At 43.8% G+C, this 26701-nt stretch overlaps 1 long non-coding RNA gene across 1 annotated transcript; it reads left to right on the plus strand.

The window, feature by feature from the left end:
* Window positions 1-899: 899 nt before the first annotated feature.
* LOC135575535 (uncharacterized) lies at window positions 900-26607 on the plus strand. Its single transcript, XR_010466489.1, has 4 exons — window positions 900-1015; window positions 22369-22568; window positions 23251-23383; window positions 24268-26607. It is a non-coding gene; the product is annotated as an uncharacterized LOC135575535 (long non-coding RNA).
* The last annotated feature ends 94 nt before the right edge of the window (window positions 26608-26701 follow it).

Raw genomic sequence — 26701 nt, forward strand, 5'->3', positions numbered from 1 at the left:
TACTCATCAAAATATTCCAGCAACATCATAAGCATAAAACTCAGGGCAGCCCAAATATTGAGCTGAGAGCAGCAGTGTGGGTGCCAGATTGATCTCTTCCACAGCCACCAAAGACAACTGAGTATGTTCAGCCGTGGGGCTAACGTGGGGAGTGAGAAGGGACAACTGCTCTGTGGTTCAACCAAAGGATCAAAATTACACAAGGAAAAGCCTAAACAGATCCTCCCCCTTTCTTAATTTGGCCGTTGAGAAACTATTATAGTCTTCTGCTATATCAGCTTTTTCAGTGTTAGCCAGTTACATTTATGGACTGACTACAAATCAGCTTTCAAGAAGCTTCTAATATATATATAGTTATCTAGCTTTAAAAAAAAATGTAGAGGGGAAAAAAAGAAGTCCAAAGTCCTAAGCCATACTAGTATTCATAGCTTGAAGCTTTTAACCCAGCACAAGGCCAGTTATGTTTGTACTCACATTTTGGAAGAGACCTCGTAGCAAAAAACGCAGAGTACACCTTGAACAGTGAGAAGGAAGAGGTTTGCAGAGGCTGCAAACACCTTTCCTAGGCAAAGTGTCCTAAGAGAGGTTGAAACCATATTTTATAGTTTTATAAACAGCCAATATCAGACCAAAATTTAGTAATAGGATAGAGACAAGAGAAAAAACACCCCTGTTTAATTTTCCCTTTTGAACCCCGCCATGTACCTTAATCAACATTTGCTATCAGCTGGACTAGACAGAGCTCATCATCCTAACTCATCCAAACAGCATCTCTGCTTAACCAGCCACAGCCCAGGTGCCCTGAGGGCACTAATGAGCCCAAATGCCCTGACGAGCCTCACCTGGGACCCCACTCACACCCTCCACCTGTGCTCCTGGAGCTCCATTTAAGCCCAGACCCCGGCACTTACAACACTTTCTGGGATAGCTTCTCTCTTTGAGTTTTTCTGAAGGTACTATTGTTGGAAATTTTTGCTGTACCTATTCTTTCCTTCTGATGTCTTCCTACATGATGGTAAGTGTGAAATCTGTTATAATGGCTTTGTAATTTGGGAGCTGGCTTGTGAGGAGCTGTCTTTACATACAGAGAAAATGCTTGCAGCTGCTTAGTATGGCTACAAGCCCTAAGGAGGTACATGCCTGGGCTATTTCTTTTAGGAGTCAAAAGCCCTAGAGAAGAGCTGTATTGTGAGGACCACTGTCCTTACTAGGAAATACAGCCTTTGATGGGAAGCTTCCAGTGGTTGCTGTACTGTTTCTCTTCTGTTTAGTAAAGCCTTGATGTGCTGGGGTCTGTGCCCTGTGGTTCTGGTATGTGGTTGTGATACACCTTTCCTAGGCATTTTAGGGGTGAGAATCCTAGGCATCCTTGGGTGCTCTGATTTGGTGTTAGCTGGGTGACTAGGGGCCTTGCTCAGCATGAGCTTTTTATGAGGGAAGTCTGGATGTAAACTCTGAGGGTCTGGAAGAAGCAGCAAATGATTCAGCATGTTTTTCTGTACCTGGGGCCTGTTGTGTTAATGCTGGCTGGTTGCTCACACCTTACTGTATGAAGCTGTTTGTTTGGGCAGTTATTGAATATGAAGTTCAATTGAAGAAACTTCTTTCTCTCTCATGGGAAGGGGTAAGGGCTGGGTATGAAGACTGGGGGTGTCCACATCTGAGGAAGAAGCTTGGCTATGTGTGAGAAACAACTCAACAACTTCAAATGAGTTTTAAATTTTAAACACAGCTGGAAGGCCCCTTTGATCATGTGCAGGGAGCCTTGTGCCACTCCATCCCCTATGACCTAGATTTACACTTTCTTCCTCATCTTTAATATCTGTTTAAAGATTGCTTCTAATTAGCAGAGTGGAGCTCAGGCTGCAAAATCCAGATGAGACCCACAGCAGAGACCAAGCCCTCAAAGTTCAGGGGGGTTTAGTTCAGCCAAAAGAGAATGACCCACTTACAAAGTCCCCCTGAATTCAGGTTTTGAGCAGCATCGGTGTCCAGAAGTGCCTGCATGCAGAGTATGAGGAAGGCCCCATCTTTAGCAATACGAATGGTCCCCCTTCTCCCTCTCCTCTATAGCAGGTGGGTGCTGCAGGGCTGGCAATGCTGCTGTCCCTGCAGCTGCATCTCTTTGGCACAAGCTCAGGGGAGTCAGGACTTTAGAGAAGCGCCTCTTTGGAAACAAAGCTTAAACAATCTTTGCTTTTCCTTGAGAGCTTGAACAAGATTTAAAATTGAGGTGTTGTGAAGCCTTCAGAGCATAATGTTAGTAAAACCAAACCAACTTTTAAGTAGTGGGTGCAGTGAAAAAGAATCTTATTGAATGAGAAACAAATACATAATATAAGGTAGGTTCCCAGTTCACTTATAGCCTAAACCCCTGATTGCCTGTCTCAGCTGTGTTACTCTATCCTGTCCCCCTGGTACCCTTTCTGTGCATTGTGGGGAATGTCACGGTGCTGTTGGTGACAGAGGAGGGATGAGGGAAGGTGTCTGTGCCTGTGCTGATGATGGCAAATGAAGTGCCTGTAATGAGTTGGCCAGTGTACAAGAGCACAGCTACTACAGATTCCACCTTCAGATGGAATCAGACTTGCTTGGCTCTGAGCATCAGCCTTAATTACAGCTCATTAATGGAAAACTTATTTCAGTTTAATTGCTGAGAACTTTTGCCTCTGAAATAGAGGGTCTGCTCTCTCATCTTGCCTCTGCTATAAAGCTCTAAGCATGTCCTATGGTCAGGGTAGAAACCTTAGTGTCTCACCTGGTCACAGCAAACTTTGAAGTGTGATTGAAGGTTTTCAGTGTTGGGCTCACCTTCCCAAAATTCTGGGTGTTGATAGCAAATCCTCTGCTTCTGAGCCCATCTTCTTGCAAAACAAAGCGTGAGTCAGGCTTGATTATATTGTGAGTTTGAGATATGAAAGCACTGGAAAGCTGATAGGCTGATAGTGTGATAAACAGGTTAATAAATGTTAGAGAAAGCCCAAGTGAGGCGGCTCTAGGGATGAATTGGCCGGTTTAAGTTTGCAGCTGGCTCCCTGTACAGGCAGGTCAGCCTTTCCTGGGCAGGAGGGAGAGCAAATGATGCTTGAGAAGGAAATCTGTGTGAAACAAGCTCTAGGATGTACAATAATGGAACTTTACTGCAAGGGCTGATTCATTAAGGGAATGAAGAAAGCATGGTGATTCTTGGTTTCTGCCCTGCTAGAGCCTCACCGTGGCTGGGCTTGCCATGGTTGTGAGTCATTCTGGTGTATGGAATGTCTAGAGGTTGGATAAAATCACTGCAGACTCCTCTGTCTGCTGGCTCCCCGCTCAGAGAGGTGTAAATGGGCAGGCAGAGGCGTTTGCTCTGCTGCCTGTGCCTCATACTGCTGTGTACCAGCATACACAGTGCTTTCCCCATCACAAAGACCTCCCTTGCTCTGTTTGGAAAAATAATCAGCCTGGATGTTGGCTCAGCAGGTTACCTGAAAGCTTATGGATGCCTGACACACCACATTTCCAATGTGCTGGTATAAACTGAGCACATCAATAACCCTTTGGGGCTGGTATCTAAAGGAATTAGAAGCACTGAGCTCTTACAGTTGCAAGCTGGAGGCTAAATTCTAGTTCTGGGCGTGAGTGTGGGAGATGTGGCCAAACATCTGGGTGTCCTGCCCAGGTGTGCAGGTGGCTGCTCACCAAACAGGATTCCCATCGCGTGGCTAAGGGCAATGTGCTGCTGGGTTGTGTGGGTATGAGGCATCATCTACAGAGTTGTAGAGCTAATTTGATGTGCTTTATGTCAAATGTTTGTAGCAGATAGCAGCTGTTTGCCACTCCTACTATTTTCTCACTGCAGTGCTGGCTAAGAAGTGTGATATTTTTACGAAAGAGGCAGCAGCAAAAATGTTCTAGAGTTAGTGTGGATGCCCATCAGGAAAGTGGTGACCTTGAAATGGCCTCAGGGGATGTTTTTCTGGAAGGTGGGAAGCACCCAGTGTCTCCATGCCCCATGGTGGGACCCAGCTGGTCACCCGTAGCACCTGGGCCTGGGAGTTTCCTCTGGTTTTCCTGTATCCCACTGATCTGTTTGCAGTGGCCAAAACACAGTGTTTGCCAAACACAGGGAAAGTAAAGATATTTCCCATAAACCTAGGCAGAAAATAAGACAAGCTTAATTAAAAACTGCTTTCACAATTTTTGTTTCTCTGAGAGGTGCTAATTCCACTCTCCAAGGTGCTCCCCAGGAAATTCTGGGAGGATGGAAGGGCCCTGAGTCTGACACAACCTCCAGCAGGAGCTTTGCCTTCATCTACCGGGTCTGGTCCCCTCTTCCTTGGCAAACAGTGGTTCTGTTGTGGGAAATATTATAAGTATGGGGGGGATCACTCAAGCAACAGCTGGACCACTTTAATCATGTCCCTCTAGCAACAGAACCACAAATCTGAACATTTTTTTGAGATGATGAAAAGCTTTTCTCTGGTCCAGACTCCTATATTGTCAATATATGACTTGGGGTCTATTGTAAGATCTCCCAGACTGCCCAAAGAGAGGTTTAATGGAACAGCCTTGTCTGGGGAGACTCTTCAGGGCTATGTGGTTGGAGCTTGAGGAAGGCAGTGGCAGCTGAGCAGTCAGAGACTTTGTCATCTGTTGGATGTGACCACATGAGATGAGGGGCTTGCAAGGGCTCTTCCTTGTGTTGATCATGTCCTGAGAGCTGAGCAGGCATCACTGGAATGTCTTCTGCAAAGGGGAGATAATTGCAATAAGGCACTTTATAGATGGAATAAACAGTTGCTACACTTCTGGTCCTGCTCTGAGCCTTGACCCTTCCCAGCAGGTTGAAGGGCATGGCTTTTGCAACATGATGTATGATGCTTTGCTTCCTTCTGGAGAGAGAGGGAGAAACAACCACAAACAAACAAAAAAACCGCAAACAACCACAAAAAACCAACCAAACAAAAACCCCGCTGAATAAAACTCATGGTGAGGGGTTTCAGCTGCAGTCCGGAGGCATTGCAGACCCTGCAAAGCTGCAGTGCTAGTCCTGCTGTGCCATGGCAGCTTCTTGCGAGGTTTTTTAAAGCCATGGGCAGTGCAATGGGACTCTTAGAAGTGGATTTAAACCAAGTTGGTGGTTCTGATGGAGGGTTTTTCCAAACTGCAGTTTCCCACGAGATGGTGCTGTGGGATAAGGGACACCGAGACATGACTGCAGGACCCTTGCTGTGAATTTCTTGTGGTGTCTGCAAAGGTCTCTTTACGGAGCACAGCTGGGGAGTGAGCAACATTGGCTGCAGCTGAGTGTCCTGCACAGGAAAACCTGAGCAGAGGGAAGACAGTCACCAAGTCCCATTAAACGGTCCATACATCACAACTTGTGCTGAGCCCCTTTTCACTCTGAAATTAATGCTGCTGCTGTCATGTTCGATCTCTATGGATGAAAAGGAAGCACATGTTGTGTATAGGTAAGGCTGAGAACATATTACTATATGGACAGTATTGCAGTAGGTTAATAATTATTGGACAAGGTAGGTTGTTGAAGAAAAATAAACAATGTAGTTGAAATGCTTATACACACATGAGGTTTCTAGGCCTTTGTTAGAGGGTTATGTTCATCTCTGCCTTAGTCCCCTGGCTCTTAAGGTGGGTGGTTTGATTCTGGTAGCAATGGAGGATGTCACAGCAAGTTGTCAGCATCTGGGTCCTCTGCTAAGAACATTTTATTCTTTGTGGTGATTTTGGTTTGTTTGCTCTAGGATCCCTTGGGGTTGTTTCTTTATATTTGCTAACATGGCTTTACACCTTTGTTCTTTCTTAATTGAACAAGGAAACTTTTACACCGTTGCTTCTTTCTTCACAGTCATGAGCTCATATGGGCAAAATACACAATACTCACTAACTGTGGTTATTTCTGTGCAGCATTTTCCATCCTTAAGATGAGTTGCTGCAGGTTAAGTGCTGGAATCCTCCTTTCCTCCAAAGGGAGAAGTGTTGGCAGTTCCAGCTCTTGGTAATGGTTTATAGTTGTGGGGTCCCCAGTGCCAGCCTGTGCCCCGTGTCACCCCACAGCTGCCTCTGTGCTGCATCCCATGTCTCTATTCCAGTTCTGAGGCTTTGCAAGGTTGGTACAAAGCTCATGGCCTGTTCCTGGTGACGGCAGGGCTGTACGGCAGGGCATGTGGTCACCCCGAGTGGGCAGGCACTGGAAACCAGGTCAGGGACTTGTGTCCCACAGCCCTTTTGGTGCCTTTCTCCTCTAGCTATGATGCTTCACACATGGGAGGGCTGCTCGGGGCATTTTTGATGCTGAGCTCCTGATCTCTGACAGCCTTGTCAGGGGAAAATGTTTTTCTGAACATGTTCTGTCAATTGATATTCTTCATTAATAATGATACTTTTGATTAATGTTATGGAGTGTGGGCAGTTCTTAGAAAATGCAGTGCTTTACAAAGAAAGTGCAAGAAAGTAAATGAATGAACAAATATTTGACACAGGGATCCTTCTTTCTTTTAAAGTGATCCTCTGGATTATTCCAATTGAAAAAAGATACTACAGAAAATACAAAGAGGTCAGGGAATCACATACCAGCTTGTGTTTTGATTTTTAATTTCAGATCCTCTCCATCTAGAAATAAAAGTATTATGAGGTTTTGATCTGGAGCCCTCTGAAGTCAAAGGAAGATTTTATTTTTCCCCCTCAAAGTGATTCAGTAACAGTTAATACTGGACTGAGAGGCTGAATAATTCAGTCAGAAATATCTGCTACCAAACATGCTGTGAGCCATGGGATGCACAGAGATGCCCACAAATACAGAGAATCTCCCAAATTCAATACCCAGGCTGGGTCCAGCAGCTGAGCCAGTGTCAGTTTGTCTGGGTTCTTCAAACCTTTGTTTGTGGCCGGTTCTGGGGTTTGTACATGTTCCCACCGTAGGGGTGGTTTAGGATTTGTCCCCCCTGGATGTAAATGGGTGACGAACAGAGGTGTGTGCTCTCACCTGGTGGTGCTGGGACTGGCAGAGGCCAGGGGGTCTCACCGGGTTGCATTGGTACAAATAGCTTATTCAGTTAGTTGAATTTGTCTTTTCTGTTTGTTTTTATTCTGAGGAATATGTTGGCCAGGTAACAAGTGTAACACAGGCTGCAATCTGTTTCTGTAAGACACCAAGACAAAAATAATGCAGGTTTGGGTTTTTTCCTGGTACCTGTCAATCAGCAGGGCCCTTTGTTACTGTCCAAATAACCATTTCAAGCTTCTGTAGCAATAAGAAAGATGACCAGTTTTTTTTTTTACCGAAGTATTGTTTTCTTATTAACTTAGATAAGCTAATCAGGTGTTATCTTCCCTCAGACCTTTCTTTAATGAACTGGTTTGTGATATTGTGCATGTCTGCTTGAAGACTGTGGTGACTTGGTATGTGCTGTTGGTGCAGCCACGTGGTCGTGCTGGGCTCTTGTTCTTGGCTTGGGCTTATTTGGCAACAGCATGACCTGGGGCCAAGGCTGCAATGTGGCTTCAGTCCCTTGGCCTTTTTGTGGTGATGACACCCACCTTTGACTCGCATGTTCTCCTTGAGCTTTACCTGGGAATAACCTTCTGCGAAGAAATAGCTCCTGATTTTGTACTCGCATCTCTGCCTGATCACTCCAGTCCTGTCTCCTTGGGTCAATATGAAAATCTCAGCTTGCTTCTTTAATGTCCTCTGGAGATGTAACCATCAGCTCAATCTCCATGTGGCTGAGAGAAACCTCAGTCTCTTCCCCACACGATTCCCTCTGTTTTCCTCCTTGATCTGCTGCCAGTACCATGATTATCATTCAGGTCAGCTCTCTGCTGCTGTCTTTGACTAAGATTCCCTCTGGGTCCTGAAGCTATTTCTAAATTTTGCAGACTTTCTTTCTAACACTTCTATAATGCTACTCTTCTGATCTGGCGATGCAGGTAGGGTGTCCATGCCCACTGGCTTGTCCAGGGCTCATATGTTCCTCCTGGTGCTTCCAGGTACACACAATGCATGGGGAGGTATTAAAGACTTTGATAGCCACAGCAGGTCTGGAGCTTGACCAGCTTATCACAGATTTGCTGAGATTTTGTGCATAGATGGGCTTGTGGATACCTGTAAACCAAGCCAAATTACTTCTTTAACTGAGCTTCCAGAGTAATAGAAAATCTAAGGAAAAACAAAAGCGCTGCAAATTCTGGTTTCATGCCCTCACTAAGTTGTCGTTTTGTTTATGCATTTTCCATCTGAATAAAAAAACCACAACTAGGTAAACCCAGGCATGCCGGAAACTTGGGACTATGACTTCATCTCTGCTACTACCCTTGCATTTGGCCTCAGCAAAGGCAGCCTTGTCCCACTCTGCTCAGTTAAAACTCTTCTGAGAGTCTTTTCACCAGTTTTCTGTGGCCACCTCTCCTCTGCCCACACCCCTGCTGTTCCCCTTCTCTGTCACAGCGCTGATGTGCCAGTGAATGTTATTCACTCTTCAAGGCATCCCTTCCCTGATGCCAATCTGCCCTCTTGACAAGTATCTCTGGGGCTTCTCCTGAGCAGCTGCAGAAACTCCCTGTGTAGACCTGCTAATTCCTCCTGATGGTCCTTCACTGTCTTCCTTCAACATCTGTTTTGCACCTACAAATCTCAACACCAGGTAGATCCTGACATAGGGTTTGGTTTTTTGCCCATGGGGCTGCTCAGCATGGTCTCCCTGGTTCCTTATTGTCTCTCTTGCCCTAGTGAAGGCAGCAGTAGACCACAGGGGAATGGGGGATGTACAGGATGTCAAATGAGCTCCCAAGTGCTGCTCCCAGGCCAGGGCTTGGAGATCTATTCCCAGTTCCCTCTGCTATCCTGTCAGCTTTGCATGTGACACCTTTGTCATCTAAGGCAGAGATTTCTTCGCTTTGTACATTGAGTGTCTAGAACTGCGTCATAGTTCAGTTTGTATAGCAAATTACTGCTAATTGCACCCCACAGACAAGTGGCTGCCTATTTTTCTGGAAAGGTCTCTCAGATCAGTATGCAGGAGGAAACAGGGTGTGCTGGATGGGGGAGCCGTGGCCCAGATCTCTGTGCTTTGTCTGTGCATCTAACAGGCTTTGTTTATTAGTGCTAAGTCACGATGTCTTCAGTCACCACAAATGCAAAGTGGAACGGTTCAGACCATGGAAACTGGGTCACATTACTGAGGAGGAACACAAAAGACCAGTGTGTGAGCCTGCAAGGACAGAACCGAAAGGCCAAGGCACCAAAACATGAGTGAATTAGGAAGGATGTGGAGGATGAGAAGTTACTGTGCAACTGTATTGGATGCAAGAGGAAGATGGGAAAATGTTGGTCTGGTCCTCAGTGAAAAGTGGAGGTTGTGGAGGAGTGATGCCCAGCACGTTAAAGTATTTAATGTTGAATTTGCTTCAGCTTGCACTAAAATGTGCAGCTGCCACCAGGCAGCCAACACAGAAAAATGCAAGAAAAAGAATGTGAATCATTCTCTAATCAGCCAGGTGCTGTGAAAAATCACTGTAGGGTATGTAGAGAAAAGCCTGGAGCAAACTCGGAGCTGTTCACCACTATTTTGAGACCTTATGCAGAATGGGTGTCTCTTGACAAAGATTAAAAAACCATTCTCTTTCAAACAGGGGTAAGGAAGCTCCACATGCAGACCAGCCAGTTGAATTTTAGCTGCCAGGAAAATACTGGAACAGCTAATGAAACTGTTAGCACCTAATGAGGGGGGTCAGCAATATCACATGGGCTTTGCCTGGGACAAATGGCTTTCAAAACACTTTGATTTTTTTTTTTCTCCTGTGGCAGTCTAATCCAGTTTTATAGTCAAAAGAAAAGCAGTTGATATAATGTAACTTGTCATTAATAATATTTTGATTTGTATTTTTATATGTTCATAATCAATGTAGAGAAACCTCAGATGAAATTTTTCATTTGGTGGTTTCAAACCTGGTTGGAAAGCAGTGTTCAAGTTGCATATTGTCAAAATGGGAGACTTTATAAGAAGTGGGCTTCTGCAAAGGTTTATCCTGCATTTACTGTCAATCAGTATTTCATTAATGATCTAGGGGATGAGATAGAGATTGTTCTTATTAAATTTGCAAATGAGGTCAATCACAAGGTCTCAGCTGCAAATATATCAGAAGGATTAGGATTTGAAACTATTTTGAACAAAGAGGTGAGGGGTAAGATGCTCTCCATGCCTACTATTCATGGAAGAAGTAATGGTTTTAGGTTTCATCTATTTAGTGCAACTTTCCAACAGGAGGGATAACCAAGTATTGACATCCCTGGCCTTTGTAGCATTAAAGCTTCAGTGCAAGCATGACGTCAGAAGAGGAAACAAAGATACAAATTGTTTAAAGCTGATCCTTCCCCAGTGCAGAGGGCTGGCAGGTTGAGGTCTCTTTCCTTCTTTCTGGTCCGTAAGGCAGGAGAAGAGGGTTTGTTTGCTGCCTGTGATCAGTACGAGCAGTTGTGATCCAGCTCCGTATGTGAGTGCTGAAAGGCAATAAAATTTATGATCCTCTGCTGCTGAATTTCACACCTTTTCTTGTTTTGCAGAACATCTTATACTGACTTGCAGACCACCAGAGTATTCAAAACGCTGCTTTTGCTCTTTCTCCAAATTCCTTTGGGGGTGAATGTGGGAATCCATAATGTCTTATCTGCTACACAAGTTAATAATGTGGATCTTGTGTAATTTGGACCGCTACCAAAGGATAAATCAATGACTCATAGATCCCCTAAGTTCATTAAATTCCCAGAAGAAAGACTGGGAATAGTGTATCTGGATCTGGAATAGCATTGTCTTATAATGTACATTTCTGTTTCTGGAATGACAATGCTTATGAGTTTTTCCAGTTTTGAACTTTAAAAATGCATCAAAATGAAAAACTGCATTGGGTAAACAGACTTTAATTTTGGATTCTATAGAGAGAACAAAACTTGCTGTGTGTGGGAACTCACATTGGCCTGGAGTGGTTAATGTGCCTTTGTCTTCAGAACATAGGACACGAAAACACACTTTGCAATCTGGAGTGGAGATTCATCAAGACCTGACATCCCTAAACTTTACGTTCACTTGGGTTAGACTTCTGCAGTAGGAAGCATTCCTTCCTAGCCCTAATGAAGACCCTTGCACGGGGCCTTCCCCAAGCCTTAGCTTAAGTGGGTTTTTTGAACCTGGACCTCACCTGCATCCTCATCTTGCTATTTTTTTTTTGTAAGGAAAATCTGTGTGAAGGGAATCTATAGGCAAGGAACATCTTGTCTTACGTTATAATAAGATTTGAGTTTCATCAATATTCAATACTAGTACATGCTGGGTGGTGTTAGGGACTGAGCAGATATTGCTAGCACCAGCTGTTGCTTTATGGCACTTTTTCATGCTTAACAGTAGGAGACTAAACTAAAGCATCATGCAAAATGGAAAGCTATCACGAGCTGCGAGCAGCACAGTAAAATTCATGCAAATCCCCCTCTGCTCATTAATGGGTGTTTGTGTCTGTACTGAGGATGAGCAGCTGGGTGATCCGGGGCTGTAAAGAACACGGTTGTTTCCCTGCGCTGCCAGAGTTTCTGTGCAACCTTGGGCAAGTCTCTAAGGCATAATTATTTTAAGACACTGAGGTCTACAAAAGCCTTTAATTTCAGGTTGACTAATGCATTATGATGTTTCTTAAAATTCTGGCCCTTAGGCTTCTGGAAGATGAGTCATCTGACTAAAAGCATCTGTCCAAGCCCTCGTACTGTGGGAGGGTCTCTGTTTCTCTGGACCTTTGCTGGTGGCACATGGTTCCCCAGGGCCTTGTCATGTCTACCAGCCACACCAAGGCAAAGTGTCCTTGGCTAGGTGAAAGAAGCCTGCCCAACTTGCCTTCTGTGCCTCCGCATGTATTCATTCTTCTTCATTCTCACTCTTCTCCTCTACAAAATGACCTTCTGAGTATTTTTGTCATTTTTGCAGGAACTTTGAAAAAAGATTTTGCAGGTCTCTTTGAAGTGCAAAACCCCCAAGAAGGTCTTTGGGAATGAAAAGTGCTGAAGGTGGAGGCTTTACTTGCTTCTGCAGTGAAGCCCAGCCAGAGACATGGGTTGTCCTGGGGCCACCACAGCCAGCACCATGAAAAGTTCAATTCCACCAGGATATTCTGTAGTTGTGTTGATGATTTCTTGAATGACCTTGGCTGAGCCATCCAGCTCCTCCAGGTTTCAGTATCCCTTTATGTAAAGCTACAGTTCTCCTTCCATTCTTGTCTGCCTTGAGTGGTCAAGTAGAGATGCCCAGTCTCAGGATCCTCTTTACTTCTTCCTGTGACTGGGGAAACTCAAAGTTTGGTGGTAGTTTGTAAGATTTGACAACTCCTGGGGATAAAGTGCTGGGACTAGTAACTGGAGAAGAGTTGTGTTTTGTCTTCTAAAATCCAAGCACAGCTGGTAATCCTCTTTGAAATATATAATTACAAAGCATATACAGTAAACTGATGAAATGCTCCTCTGACTAAGAGTAGATGATGCTCTGAGGTTAGAACGTGCTTTAGCTATAAGTCTGTGGAGTGTGGTCAGAAATCTCATTCTTATTTGAATGACTAAGATCTGTTCCCACAAACACCGTGTTATTGCTAATGGCAGCTGCTTGCCATGATACAGAATTTCAATTTTTGGCAAGATTTTTTTTGAGAGCAGGTATCCCTGTTGAATACCTTTAGGCTAATTGAACTGAAGCATCAAATTAGAATTAAGTCAGTGCTCAAAAATGGCTGTAATTAGGACTCTTAAGGGCTATTAACATTACTATTTGTAAATCAAGATATAAGTGTATAATTTTAAGTTTTACTTTTTTCCTTTACTGAAAGACTAACTTGGAAATCATTTGATTTTTTTCTGATTTGCCAGGGTGAGGGAGGTGGCATCAAACGGCGATTTACATACTCTCTGGTCAAATGGCAAGATGGTGCATCTGCAGGAAAGGGGAACGTACTGGGTTATGTTCCATTTGCTGGGGGAGGAAGCAATTTCCTGTGGTGACTAAAGGCCTCCGTTCCCCTACTGAGGTCAGCAGAAGCATTCGCTGCCTTTGGCAACATCATAATTGCATTAATAAAGACTGCGGCTCCTGGGGCAAAGGCTGCAATTAGAAGCCGTATCAGAGGTTTCATCACTGTCTCTGCAGTGTTCCCCTGCAAGCAGATAGGCTCTGTCGGAATTTATTGATGCTGTTCCCTGCCTTTGAAGAAGCAGCTCCCACTGTGTTTTTGCCACCTGGTAAATGTCTTTCCAGCTGGAAATAGGCACTGGGGGTGCTAATGTGGAAATGAGATCTGCTCCCCATGGTCCTTAGCTGAGTGGGGGTTAGCAGGAGCTACCCCTTGTCCAGCAATGAAAAACAGATTATTTGGATGATCAGCTGGTTCTTATCAGGAAGGGGGTGATCATGATTTCTGTGTTTTGGCTGGTTGACTATGTAGGGGTGTCTTAGTGTAATTTCTGACTACTCTGCCTACCTTGGCTGCTCTTTTGAGTTGAAGATTGGCCAGGAATGATGACATCTGCACAGGCTATTCTGGAGGGACATCTGTGCCTTCACAGAACCCACTCAGTTGACAAACACTTGGCAAGCCTCAGCTGGGTTTACTGCAAATGGCTCTTCATTCTACTGCAAAACTGTTGAATAAAACATTTGAAGACCTGTATTCCATTATATTGACTGAGACTTTGTGTGTCTGTGTATACGCACATACATATAGCTGCATGTACCCATATGGAGAGGGAAAGGCACAAACCCAAATGAGCACTTGGGCTGGGACTGTCAATGATCTGACAGCTGCTCTAACAAGGCTCCTCCATTCATCTAGCAGGCAAGATCTCCAGGGCAGCTTCTGCCTGGTAGAGCTGCTGCTGAGCTTTTGTTTTCTGAAAAGTCACTATGTGCTATTGCCTGCTTAGCTTATTAATTTTCTGTGAAAGGTGAAGGCTCTGGAAAGGTCTTAAATAGCTTCTTGGCCTCCTCATTGCTCTTTGTGGAGTTGTTGTTCTTTAATGTTTCAACTTGGGTAAAAGTCCTGTGAAAGAAAAAGGAGTAAATATAGTATAGTGTGATAGTTTACTCTTTCTTTCTGGGTGGGAAGAGGTTTGAGTGGAGTAACATGCAGGAGAACTGATGGGCTCACATGTTTGTTGGCAGCCTCCTTGTAGACTCCAATGAGGGGCACAGGATGGACCTCTAGGAGACTTAGACCTGACCCACAGCTGGAGTAAACCAGCTGGGTCCTATGTTTGCTTCAGTGGAACAGAAGGTGGAAAATCTTCTAATAAGAGGAATAGATATTCATATCCAAGAGTAACAAGCACTCTGGTTAGTCAGTAATGCTGTTTCACTCTGTTATGCTCCACAAAGCCAGGAAAATACTGTTGTTTCCTCCCCTTCCACACCACAACCCACCAACCTGCTGCAATACACCGTTCCCTGCTCCCTTTTCCCCTCGCCAGTCTGAGGAAGTTAAAGTGGAAAAAAAATAAAATAAAACACCATCTGGTTCCCACAAACATGATCAGATCTTGGGCTATTTCCTCAGCATATGCTGGCGCAGTTCCATCCTCCACAGCAGATCATCTTGTCTTGCTCTATGGATTCAGTCCCATATGGTCAGTGTCCAAATTATTTATAGTATTTATACTACTGTTGTGCCTCAGGTCCAGGACCTTTTTTATGCTAACTACTGTGCAGAATCAAACAAAACCAGTCCCTGCACTGGGGACTAATACATGTTAGTACCAATTATGCTCAATACCTGGCTGTATTTTCTAGGTAATGTCTCAGGAGCTTCATATGCTTTCTGTAGTCAATCACTGCAGCTCATAGCTTTTCTTCTGCAACATTTGACCCTTTTATTCAAGTCCCAGGTGGAGTTATGTGCTTCTATGGAAATCCTCGCTTTTAAAAATAAATGTTTATATCACCATAATTTTTGTTATGAAAACTTAACCTTCTAATGACTCAGACCCCAGTGGGTACAGCCAACTGAATGGATTTCTTATAAACTCAAGGTTAAAAAAATGTTGACTTTGTCAACCTTAGGCTGAGATGAGAGTTGGGACTAATAATCACAATTCTATTCCGAGAAGGTATGGTAATTCATAATGAAGTTATTCAGATTTTTTTTGACTGTCAGTTTTCTTATTTACCCAGTAATTGAAAAAAGTGTTAAATTATCACCACATGAAATATCTGGAGCTTTTTTCCCCTGCAATAGCCAATAAATAAGCAACTGGAAATGATTTCTCACTAACCCACTTGGGCACTCAGGCTGTGGTATCTGCTCTTGCAAGATGTCAGCAATAAATTCATTGGGACCGGTAGAAATGAAGTGTGAGAACTTCCACCCTTTTGATTGAAGCCCAGGACCTTCTGGTGGCTACTGCAACAACCCAGGATTGCCTCTCATGGGTCAATATAACTGAACACAGAAAGAACAAAAGGAAACTTGCAACAAGGGTTGTCTTCCACATTTGGAAGCTGGAAGATATTAATGAGTAGTACTCATGATAAAGGAGAAGCCAAAGCCAAGCAGAAGCTTCTTCGGAGCTAAGCAAGATCTTCACAGGCATTTGAGTATGGAAAAGTCTGGGGTGCTGGAGGAAACAACATTACTGTAAAGTTTCTTGAAAGTTTTCTCTTTTGATGGAATGACTCAGTTTTGTGGGTTCAAACTGAGGGTTTCCTGACTTTGAAAGCAGCAAAATTGCTTCAAATCAAGTAACCTTTGATTTTTAAACAAACACTAATAATAATGGATCAATGTTTGAAAGTCAATTACAGTTCACTTAAGCTGTGACCTTTAAAACCTCCCTGAATTGCTCTGTTGTTCTCTCCAGTGACACATCAGAGCTCCTGGGTCTGCTCAGAGCGGGAAGCATCTTCATTTCCAAAAACTGCTCTTATCTCTTTAAAAAAATGAAAAAATACAGCCCTAAGTGTCTCTTTTTCTGTTGAAAGAGGACAGAATTCCTTAGCATCTTCAGAATTGTCAAGGAAAGCATTAATGAAAAATGCACATGTCCATCTGAAACTGAACACTTTGACATGCTGTCCTGCCATTTCCCACAGTTACTTCTTAAGTGACAACCACTTACGTCTTTAGAAATGAAACACCTACAGTGTACAGGATACAGTAATCCAGAAGGACTCTTTAAACAAGACCACAGCTATGTTGTATAATCTCAGATTCTACTGTTTCTATACCCCATTAGATTTCTTTAACTCCATATTTTCAAGCCATGTTTCATAGGCTGTTATTAAAGCTTTTTAGTAAGGACCGTATCTCTCCTTAATGGAAGGCAAAAGTACCTTCTGGTGAAGCCACCGGGCTTGTATCAGCATGTGGAGCTTGAAGGGGCATCAAAAGGTTGGTATCAGTATATCCCCAGCAAACTTGGAAATCGGTGACATGAAATAGTCTTTATAGACCTTCCAGACAATTATTTTCCTGTTTAAGTATATTAGAAATCAGTTTTACAACTTGCATATGGAGGAGCCAAAATGGAAGGGGGAGAACCTAGTGAAGCCCCAGATTAAAAATTGGTAACAGCTTTGTGGGGATTTTGAATTTACCAAACAGCACATGTTGAAGTGCTCTAATGGTGCAATGGAAAGTACAAAATCTGGATTTTTTGTGCTATTGAAGGATTATGCAACTATTTTTGCTGTATGAACTGTATGTAGGATGGCTTATGGGGAGGCATGGGCACCTAGAGCTACCCCTAGTGTTTCTCTTCCTGCTTAACCATGCAATTCCTTTTTTCTGTCAGTTTTGAGTCTCAAGCAAGAATTTTGTGTTTGTTTCAGAAGATATCAAGGTTGGGTGACTATGTGCCTTGGGGAGGACTCATGTGCATGGTGCATCTGTATGGAACCGCATTTACAACTGCAGTGAGCCCGCAAGCCAGCAAGATGTCTTTGCTTATCCAGATGCTGAACTTTATGTACTAGTTGGAGCAGATATGAATGTAGAAAGGTAGTAGCATGTTATAGCAGGATGACTTTGTAATTAGGCTCAGTAAACAATTATTTCACAGCCTGTAGGTATTCCAGCCTTCCTCCCTGCAGACTCATTGGGTAAGATGGAGGCATCATTTTGTGTGTGAGAAGGGCTGGTCTTGGTGACCATCTCTGGTGCCTTTCATGATAAAGAGAAGATCTGCCTCTAACTCAGAGTTAAGCCATTATCAACCTTTTAATTATGCTGCTGCTAATCAGGATGTGAATGAACTTGTCTGTGCACCTTGACCACAGTGATGTGCTGAAGAACCTGGGATGCTTTTTATGTAGCAGAAAGAGAAGCTTCCAGAAAATGTATTTGCTGAGACTTTCCTGTTAGTGCTGCCCTTTTTGTGCTTTGCTCCTTATTGTTAATTTAGACAAGTTCAGAGATATTGGGTTAGCCAGGATGATAAATAAATTAACCTTTATTGATTAGACTATTTAGGACTGATTCATTTGTTTTGTTTCAGTATTTGTGATTCACCAGTACTGTTTTCTGCTCTCTCTGCCTTGCAATCTGTTTGTCGTGAGTTTCAGTTTATTGTTGCATTTGTTTTGGATCTTTGAGTATGGCAGAGAGCTGTGATTTAAAGACTATAAACATGTATAAACAATGTATGAATGAACTTGAGAGGCTTGGCATGTTACCTTGGGCCCCATGCCATGATAACATGAGTATTAGGATTATCTGCTCTAGAACTGCATTGTATTTGTCTGCTTTAGAGAGGAGATGGTGATAACAGGCAGCTGTCTGCATCTGTCCATTCTGAGCATGACAGCATCCTTGACACCGCTTTGGGTCCCAAAGTACAAGGCTGAATGACTCCTCAGCGCCAAAACTAGAGACTACTCCCTGCTGAAGCACCAATAGCACAGGATATAATGCAGATACCTTTCAGTGACTTGAATTTGAAACTCTGTTTTTGTTTTGATAGATGCACATCATGCAGCTTGTTTGCTCAATGCACCTGACAGCGAGCAGAGTGTTTCTGCCTCAGTTTTGCAGAAGTGGACTGAGGATGGTTTGAAATGTATTTTGCTCTGCTGCTGTGATAGCTACAAAGCTTTCAGTACTTAAAAGAAGCCTGTAGGAATGATGGGGACAGAGTTTTCAGCAGAGCTTGTTGTAATAGGACAAGGGGTGATGGTTTTAAACTAAAGGAGGGAGACTCAGGCTGGACATGAGGAAGGAATTGTTGCCCCTGAGGGTGGTGAGAGCCTGGCCCAGGTTGGCCAGAGAGGTGGTGGATGAACCATCCCTGGAGACATCCCAGGCCAGGCTGGACGGGGCTCTGAGCAACCTGAGCTGGTGAAGATGTCCCTGATGGTGGCAGAGATTGGGCTGGGTGAACTGTGAAAGTCCTTCCAACACAAACTATTCTATGATCCTATGAGGTTACTGTTGTAGCTCTCACCCCACCTTACCCAGTCTTGGTGGTCAGTGGAAGCAAGACAAGGCTTTGGTGTAATTATATTTGCATTTTTCTCAACTCCAAGTTTGTGCTCCTTTGATTTTTCTCTTCTTGGTGAGTCAGAAGAGCAGAAGTTTGTGTTTCTAGGGCGGTGTTTGCCCATGCCCTGAACTGCTTCATTTAATTGTAGAAAAGCTACTTAGGAGGCGAATTTCTGGAGGGAAGAAGCAGTACTGGGGTGTGGAGCTTGCTCTCTGCAGGGCAGTGGCACTTCCAGGGGTGTTTGAGTGCATTTGCCCTCTGAAGTGAAGAGGTTCCTGGCTTACACAGAGACCCCTTTATTCTCAGGGGTCTAACATAGCTCTGGTTACACCGTGGTTGCATCCTGCAGATGCTGGCTCTGTTCTCCCTGGAGACAGCACCCATGTTACACAGGTGAGGACAACTCCATGGGTGCTCCTCTTCTTCTTTTGAAGTGGCCTGGAGATGCTGCATGCAAGCAAGTCAAGCAAAATCATAGAATCATAATCTGGGTTGTAAGGGACCTTCAAAGGTCATCTAGTCCAACCCCACTGCAATGGTAGTAATAAAACAGCTTGGCAAGGAAGAGCCAGATATCATCACTGCTGAATTGACAAGGAGCCCAAAATTTAATTTTTTTGGAACAGTGTGTGATGGGAATATAGGGAAGAAAGTGCACATGTTGCAGATCACCCTGGGAAGCACATTTCATGGTTTGCTAACTCACATGGCGCTTGCACACATTTTAAAGGTCATTCTCTGTATTTAGAAACAGAGGTTTTACAAACCTGAGTCATCTTTGCTTCTCCTGGTTAAAGATGACTACTACTGAGAAGACCACTTCAAAGCTGAGGTGACAAATGAAGTACTCTACTACAAATCCCACAAAGACCTAGGAAAAATCCATGATCAACAGGAAGCTCACGTTAGGTCTCAGATCCTCTGGCGCTGTCAGACTGAAGGCAGCGGTAGCGCAGCTGAATGCCAATAGCCAGATGGACTTGATTAAACAGAAGGAGGCATTTCTATATCAGCAAGGAACTGAGATCTGGGATCTCGAGACTTCTTTAAGACACAGTGTTGGTGCACAAAGGGAAAACTCATGCTGTTGGAGTCCACAGAAGCTTTAAAACCTCAGCTGAGCTGCTGCTTTGAGAGCTGGAACTACCGAGTCCCCACAGGGGCTCCTTGATGAGGACACATCCAGTGTGAACCAACAGTGGTGTGCACCCAGACAGCACTGCCACCAATTTATCTTACTGCTGGGGCTGAACCTCTCATTACACACAGGTCCTTTGTCACAGACAGCAGAGCAGCGTCTTCAGCGTGGGATTGAGTTTATGCTTTGGCAGGCCCTAATAAAACCATTTTTCTTTCGCAACCTCGACCAGGCAGGTCTGCTCTGGATGCTGATCAACAGCTTAGCTTTACTTGGATGACTTGGAACAATCCTGACTCTTTCAAGGCTGAGCAGAAGAATGTTCCCAGCATGTCTAGGGGAAGACCTCAAAGATTTGTCTATGGTTCTTATGGCTGGTGCATCCCACTGCGCATTTGATTCTCATGTTTAAATTCTGAGCAGAGAGCAGTTAGCCTTCACCAGAGTACTTTTTTTCAACTCCATCAACATATCAGAGAGCAATATTAATGCTTTAAAGTGCAAGTCCCAGACACCCCAGCTCTGCTCGGAGCAAGCAGCAGGCTAAAGCATCCAGTGGTAAATGAGCTCAGCAGATCCTTTGTAAGGAGTAAGAAAAGGGCCATGTTGGAACAAAACAAAATCTGCATCAATTTGTCTCTGAAAATTTGCTAGAAAGGGACGTATGTGGTTTGCACATAGCGCTCTTTGTTTGTAGTTTGTCTCTCTGGTTTTCTGGTTTGCTTGTATCAATCTTTTTGTCTAATAGAAGATGTATCATATGTCCATGCAAAACTTGCCTCTCATTCCTCAGGTAGTAATGGTGCCATCGTGTCACCACCACTCAAACAGGCATTCAGATTCTGTGTATCATTTCTCTTACTGTCTGTCTTTAGACATTCCTCTAAATAAATGTAGCTGGTGATATTTTTTATTCCTGTTTATGTAGGGAGCAACTGGCCATACAATGAAAATTTCATAGTATGCTTCTGGGATAGGCATACCTACTCCCTCTGAAAGTGGATGGAATTAATTCCTTTTCAGTAGTGATAGCTGCTGGGCTTTAGCTCAAACAATGACTCTATCTCAAGCTTTGAAGTGTCCATTTCTTATTAAAAAACATTGTTAAGATACAGCTAGAGCGAAGTTCTCAGAAACTGAACCTTGGAAACAGCTTGTGTTCTTGGAGAACACAATGAATTCACAGTTGTTTTCTTTTAAATGGATAACCTAAAAATAAGTTTGAAAAAACTCAGGTATAACTCTAAACAGCTTTTAAAATGACTTGTGGGATGTCAAGGTTGCCTGTTGTCAAGATTGGCTGGTGAGACATCAGTCAGGTTTTGCAGTTTTCTGTGTTGAGTAGGTGAGAGGGTAAAAAAAAATACATATAATAGAGGTAGTTGTGGCAGATTAGTTAATGGGACCAATAACTCCCTCCACCCACTTGTCCCCTCCCTTCAGGTGCTTGCAGCCACAAGGCACAAAAGCAAGAGTTTTTCCTCATTTTCTCTGTCCTTTACAACTGACTTTGGGCTGTGAAACCACCTGGATTTGTAAGACACAGCAAATCCTCCTCAGAGCTCCTTTGCTTCTGTACGTGTCGTTTTTATGGGCAAAAAAATTAATGCTACACGGGAATTGAAAACAAAGGTGATTGTTGCAGAAATATTTGCTGGCAGGTTTCATTCCTTTCCAGCAGCATTTGCTTTATGCCACAGGACTCAAACAGCAGAGATTGTTTCTCTCCTGAAATAGCCACAGTGAAACATGCCTAAGGTGTTTTAGCGGTAATGTTGAGGAGGAATTGCTAATATTTTTTTCATCTTGACAGTGAGTGGCCTCTGTTGTATATACCCTGCAATTAAAAGGGAAAAGAGAGACCTTGTGTGAAGCTTGAATCCTCAAACTCGGAGCACCGCTGTGTGTCCCTGTTAACTGTTCTTCCGCTGCAGCTACTTACGGATTCAAATAAAGTTTTCTGATGAAGAACTTCAACCGGCTGAACAGAGACAAACATATGTTACAATGCAAAAGAGCCCACTGTTTAGCAGCTCCTTCCTCCCTCTCCAGAAACATGGGCTACAGAAAGAACGAACAAGGGTTTGATATGCTGATTTCTAGTATCATTAAAATATAATGCTTGCTTGTCCTTTATCAACAAGGTTGTTAATCTCTGAGGTTCAGCGTGTTGTGCCTGATCATGTGCTGTATCGACTGTCCTCTGAGGCTGCTGAGTGAGGGGGAATATTAAGACCAGTCAGTGTTAACAAACCACATTCACTTGGCTCTGTAACATCCCTGCCCGTGCCAGAAAGGACGTTACTGTGGGGCTTTTGAGGCTAATGCTGGGGAGCAGCATCAGGGCCATTGTGAAATGGCCCCTAGGGATGGTTTCTGGACTTGCTGCTCTCTGACTTGTTAATCTGACTTCAGCGCACCACCCCAGCTTGGCTGGAGCTGCTCTGATGTTTATCTGTTAAAGTCGGAACAAACTCAAGTGATGCTTTTGCCTCCTTCATTTGATTTATCTACCTTAAAGTTCCAGAGGAACAGCTCCATTCTTGCAGATGGGTATAGACATGTAATTTCAGAGAAACTTCCACTGATGTAACTGGAATTAGCACTGGGATAAGAGATCAGGGTAGATAACACTCGTCTCTGAGTTTGTAAAGATTCTGGATTTTTAAAGTTACTTGTCACCTGTAGGTACATGAGAGCAATGCGGTAATATTTTTATTATTTCATTCTTTTTCAGAGGTCACAAGTGACTTATTCCTACCTCTACACTTCATGTCTAGTGTCACTTGGAGTCAGGTCCAGCCTGGTATTCAGGAATTTGTCTGCCAGTTTGCAGAACTGAATCTGGTGTCAGTCGCACTGAGTGTCCCCTGTGCTGGAGCTGACGGGTCCTGCAGCTCTCCATCCCCAGCGCTTGTCCCTCTGACCTCCATCCAGGTAGGCTGAGCATATTCTGTTCAGTATCAGGTACTTTTATGAGATTTCATCAACAGCAAAGGCCTTGAATTGAACGTTTGCTTGTAAAATTCTCTAACTCCTGCCCTGACTATCTTTAAGCTCATGGCATTCCCTTAGTATGAGTGTAGGTCAAAACATTTAACTTGCATGAGGATATCTTGCCATAAAGTGAGTCAGAGACACTCAGAAAAATAGTGAATAGTGATGTCTATATTCACCCAGTTTTGCATCCTATAAAAATGAGTGGGGATTGGAGGGAGCTACAGCCCCTCTTTATGTCAAAGCGGGTAGACCACAGCTACTTCATCTCTGCCCATACAATTAAAAACATCAGTTAAACACATTAGTGCTACACCAAATCTCATCTTTCTGACTGTAATGTCTTGCAGAGGGATCTGTCATCTAAGAAATTCCTCTGTAGATTTTTTCAGTGTTGATGTTTCTCAGAGATAACAGCTTCCAGTCTCCAGCACCGCATGCCTCAGGGCAGACTAGATTTCAGATTATTCTCCTACCATACCCATCACTTATACTTTCCTCTGGCCCCTGCTGAGATGCGATGTCTGTATCACGTGATGGCACGGAAGTAATTTATTTTACTAAGCTAATCCATTTGTGGCTACACAAAGCAAATCAAAAGCTTAAACTTTTCAAACCGCAGGCAGATGCGATTTGCAGAGCGACACATTCACCTGCCATCAGCGCTCGGAAGAGAGAACCTGGAGAGCACCACGTGGATGCTCCTTGGCTGATTTTATGTCCTAGCCTGGATTATTGGAACAGCCAGATAAAAGGTAAGAAAGGGTTCAAAACATAGTTACTGTCATATAGATACACATTGTGAATTTGCAAAGAGCGTGTAGAAGTGAAATTATTTTAGTTTATATACAGCAAGGTTTCTAGCACCACGGCTTATATACTCAGTAGTGATACACTCAGCAATGCTCACATCCCCTCTCCCTCTCATTTATCTTTGTCCAAGCAAAAGGCCACAATTCTGGGCTGGGTTGGTGGCATTGCTGTGCAAATGCCTGGTTGGACAGCAGGAGCTACAGCTGTGAACCAGGGAGAAATCCCATCCTGTGGGGTTCTGTCTCTCACCCACCCCTGTGCTGGCAGTTGGGGCAAGAAAGAGCCCTTGGCTTGCAAAACAAATGCTTTCTGGGGAGCAGCACGTTGTGCAGGTCTGGCCTGGTACAAGGTGATATCGATCCTGCATTGAGACACTTAAGAATGGCTGCATTGCAAAGAAATAAATGTCACACATAAACAAGAGCTGGACTAATTTAAATTACCCCTGCAAGATAATTAGAAGCTATTAGAATTCTAGGTCTACATGCTCCAAGCTTGAAACACATAGTTTGGCAAGTGGATAGCCCCTTTCTGCTCTATTTGTATATTTTTGCAACCTTTCAAGGGGCCTAGCAGTGATACTAGATGGAAATGAGAAAGATGTTTACAGTGTGTGTTGTTCTCATACACTGCACCTGGAAAAAGCTCTTTCCTCATTCTGTATCAACAAAAAGCTGAAGATAGAGGGCAGAGAAACAGAGCCTTAAGCTTTTAGGAGCAATCTTTTTAAACTTGCTATCCCGTTCTGCTTTTTTTTTTTTAATTAAAAATTTATTCTCCAAATTACTTCTTTTTCCTCTGAATGTGGCTTTCATTTACCTTTCAGGCTGCATGAACACTGGCATCTATGTTAGCAAGTACAGCAGCACAGGGAGGGCTGGGGGGTTGGTCTCAGCATCAGTGTGTCTCCCCTGTTTACCTACGTCCTTTCATCCCTCTCCTCTGCTGCACATGCTTTGCATCTGGCTGCTAACCAAACATGTTTGACTGCTGTCTACAAATAACATCATTCCAAATATAAAATATTCTGTGACTCACTTTAATTACAAAAAGAAAAATGAAAAAAAAGGGGGTTCTAATGCACTGGAAGTTTTCCTGGGAATATGAAGCCATCTATCTGGTTGCCATGAGCCAGCTAAAGAAAAAAATCCACAGAGGAAAAGCAAGGTCTCAATTATAGTATAAAAGACAGTGCGCTATGTATTTGAGATAATAGATTTAAAATTATACTGAGTCAGCCTCAGTGATGGCAAAACAGCTGGGGTTGTAGCCTGAGCCACCCCGGAGCTGCAATCAGAGGGATGTGGAGATGTTTATGTGCCATCTGTGTGCTGTTGGGGCACCCTCAGCCACCCGATGCGGGGAGCATCACGGCTTCCCTGTGATGTTTGCTGCTGGGCATCGCTGAGCACCACTGCAAGGAGCCACGGTTTACAAGACTGTCTGTCACATCCCACCTTGTCTCTCCCTGTGCCCTTTACCAAAGTTTGAGAACAAGCTCAATTTATTTGCTGGCATTTGGCAATCCAGATATTAACCTGGTTTAAATTCATTTTCTGCCCCAACATTTCTTAAAGGTTGGGGTATCTTGTCAAATTACTGCAGCTGCCCTTTCTTCTGCGCTCCCAGGTTAGAAATGGTGACTTTTCTCCTGCATCCAAAACATGCCCTCTCCTGAAACTAGCTGGGCTATTTGTTTTTGCAGGGAAGTCTGAAATCCCCATGGAAAAGCTGCTCAGTGTTTGGCACACAGAGAAGGTCACGCTTGATGAGATAAGCGATGTTATTTTTCAAGCTTATAGTCAAGTATTGCAAATAATTACAAAGCAGAGCTCTATATTTATGTAGCTTAGTGTTATTGTAACTTGCATTGATCAATGCTTGCTTCTAATCTAACGCATGAAAAATTCTGTCAAGGATAACGCTTATTCAGTGCGAATCTCAGTTAGAAATAGATCCTCAGGTGATACATCCATGATGAGCTATTTTCAAGAGGGTATTGTGTGTCTCTCAAAGACTTTCGGGAGGGAGGAGGTAAAAGTAAGTGGTTTGAGACAATAGCGAACTGATTCGATAGCTGCATGGAGAGCAGCAGGCTGGCGGTGCAGCCCGTGCTGGACGAGCTGAGCAGCACAGCGCTCCTATGAAATGCAAACGATTTAGATGAAATGAGAAGGAAAACAAAGAGGAAACTAAGGACAGGCCCAGCAAAGGCCAATTAAAAGGAGATGGATGCAAATCTTAGCAGGAATTTGGAAGGGGACTAGGACTGTGCTGTTCCATCCCTGCTGCTGCTCGTGGGGTTGTTTGCTTTCAGACTGACAGCTGTCATGGGTTGCTGGAGTGTTGATCTCTTTAAAAAAACCCCATGTTTTTGCTGTCTCTCTGGGACTGTTTAACATGCCTACAAGGCTGGATGAAGCAAAGATGTCTGCCAAACCAGCTACTTTATCGTGCCTCCTCTACAAATGCTGCCAGGCCTCAGTTAACTGTTTTTAGCTAAGAAGGTAAGATGTGTAAGATATTTTTTCACCCTTCTGTTATAAACTGTGGCCAAAAAACAGCAGGGTAAGTGGTTTGCTTTAAAAGGTCACGCTCGTTTGTCTCACCTGTATCACAATACAAAAACCTCTCTGATAGAGCCAGAAACTACTTTTGCACATGAAAGCAATAAAATATACATCCGAATGCTACCCCACCCAAAACACCAGCTGGGAATGACAGTGCTGCAGAGAGCTGGGGTGCAGCTGATGTGCAGAATCATGAAGACATTTTGGGGCCTCAGTCCAGCTGCTGCGTCTCCACCCTCAGCCCTGCACAACATCTGCTATGGACACTGTGACTGTCCCTGCACGACAAACAAGGTGCAATTTGGGTTAATAGTCACTGAATGAAACGATTTTTTTTTCCTGAATGCCCTTTGCTATTAAAGTAGATCATGACTAGGAGGGGGTGAGACAGCAAGGATATAATTAGAAGTGCATTCATCACTCCTGCTGGTAATTGTTTTCTAAGAATGCATAAAAGGATAAGCGATTGCTTTCTAAAGTGTCCCATTGTGCTGCAGGTACCAGTCACAAATCAATTAAAGCTGGTGAGCTCAGCCCCATCCATGTACATCTCTGTGACAGACCCCACCACTCTATGTCTGTGGGGGACAGGGGAGCAATGGCAAGGAAAGTGGGACCCTATAGAGAGAGATTCATGGGGCTGGCAGGAAAATCCCTGTGATCTTAGTCTGGACTCTGTGCTTACAGCCG

Source organism: Columba livia, chromosome 16 (assembly GCF_036013475.1).
Source record: "Columba livia isolate bColLiv1 breed racing homer chromosome 16, bColLiv1.pat.W.v2, whole genome shotgun sequence".
NCBI classification, from domain to species: Eukaryota; Metazoa; Chordata; class Aves; order Columbiformes; family Columbidae; genus Columba; species Columba livia.